The sequence below is a fragment of the Schistocerca americana genome, chromosome 6, assembly GCF_021461395.2.
Source record: "Schistocerca americana isolate TAMUIC-IGC-003095 chromosome 6, iqSchAmer2.1, whole genome shotgun sequence".
NCBI classification, from domain to species: Eukaryota; Metazoa; Arthropoda; class Insecta; order Orthoptera; family Acrididae; genus Schistocerca; species Schistocerca americana.
Window position 1 is genome coordinate 44,940,903 of NC_060124.1, and position 1,763 is coordinate 44,942,665.

At 44.0% G+C, this 1,763-nt stretch overlaps 1 non-coding gene across 1 annotated transcript; it reads left to right on the forward strand.

Moving 5' to 3' along the window:
- The first annotated feature begins 282 nt into the window (after nucleotides 1-282).
- Nucleotides 283-357, forward strand: Trnat-ugu. Its single transcript has one exon. It is a non-coding gene; the product is annotated as a tRNA-Thr (tRNA).
- The last annotated feature ends 1,406 nt before the right edge of the window (nucleotides 358-1,763 follow it).

A 1,763-nucleotide genomic window follows, 5' to 3' on the forward strand; every position in this document is an offset into this window, starting at 1 on the left:
AAAGCTGCATGGTCATCCACGGTAACTGTTCTTTCGGGAACAGATACTACCGTCATATATAGTTAAAAATATGGGTTCCCGGCCTTTGACCTTCTTGTGCGAACGCACACGCTATGCCCGAACTCGTACGGGACTTGGTAGATTAATCTGCCACGACCAATGAGTATGATGGACAAACATCTATTAGGCGCACAACGAATGTAGTGTTGTGGACATGTTGGGAATGTGGATCTCACTGGGGGCGTGCAAGGGATAAGTCCCTGCAGACGCACAGTCCTCTGTGCCCACGGTGGCTCAGATGGATAGAGCGTCTGCCATGTAAGCGGGAGATCCCGGGTTCGAGTCCCGGTCGGGGCACACATTTTCAACATGTCCCCAATGAAGTGTATCAACGCCTGCTTGCAGCTAGGGTGTCTATTTAATTATCATTTTATTTTCTTCATCTTTCTTCCTTACGGCTAGGGCCAGTGATAGTAAACCTAATATCACCAGGAACTCCTCAGTCGGTGTTTCTTTATACGCAGCTCTCAGGCCCTGGAATATACTTCTCTGCCCTCGCCGAAGTGTCTGTGCTGTCTTTCCTATCTGGTTTTATATGCAAAGTCGCTCGACCAGTAGACCACAATAGCGATTGAGTTGCGGTTGGTTCTTACTACACTTACCGGCAGCTGAAAGCTTCTTTGGCGAATTGTTATTGGTTCAGCATTTTAACGCCACCCTGGCAAACGATTTATAGGCGTGTATGATAGTTCTGAATTTGGTAGACTTTTATGCCTTTGTAACACTATATTTATGTTCTCTTCGCAGGTAGAACAACGTACGGTATTTCAACCTTGATAATATTTCTTTTAGTAACGTATAATCTGTTTTGTGTGCTGCTAGCGTTAATGTATTTGCTGCGCACCAATTTTTGTTTCAAAAACCTTCCTACAATTTTGCTGTAGTTTAGCTCTTATGTGGGCAGATTCTGCAATTTTCACATCGTCTCCGCAGGTGGTGGAGGCTTTGGCGCTGTTTTTCAGAATATTACTTCTTGAGCAATAATTTTGCAAGCTATTATAAATACGCCTTGGACAGTCCAAGTGACTCAGTTTTTTAAACGTGACAGGCCACGATAAATTACCGAGTGTGCCTGTTATACTTATCATTACGCATATGACATACTTGTCTCAGGTGTTCATAGCATGCATTGCGCGATTTAACGGATCTTCGATGGATTTCCCTTTCCAGAAACCGTAGTGTACAGGGCTCATAACAATTACCTCTGTGTGGTCCCTCAGGCGGGGCATAGTCCAGCACATTGGCTACAGAATTTACCAAACGCGTCGGCCTTTAAGATTTCGGTTCTCTTCGGTCTTTGTCTCCCCTTTTTCTTTGGTATAGTCATATTAGAGATCTTCCAGATTCTTGTCACGCGTCCCAACAAAAGACATTCGTTTAACACAACATTAGATACTTAACAATTCGGATTACTAGATGATGCACTCCCTCTGATATAATTCCACCCATCCCAGGTGCTTTCATCTTCTTTCGCTTTGTTATTGCCAGCCTTACTTCCTCCTCGGCAAATGAAATCGCAATTATATTACTGACATGCTTCTCTACCTAATTCAGAGCGAAGATACTGATGGTACTCCATCGCCTGACACTAGATGTCTGAGTAGATACTGCACTGATGTCTCCTAGTGTGTTGTCATCATGCCATCGGATCGTTTCAAGGTTGACGATATAGTGGTTCGTCGAGCTTTGGTGATTGCAGATTT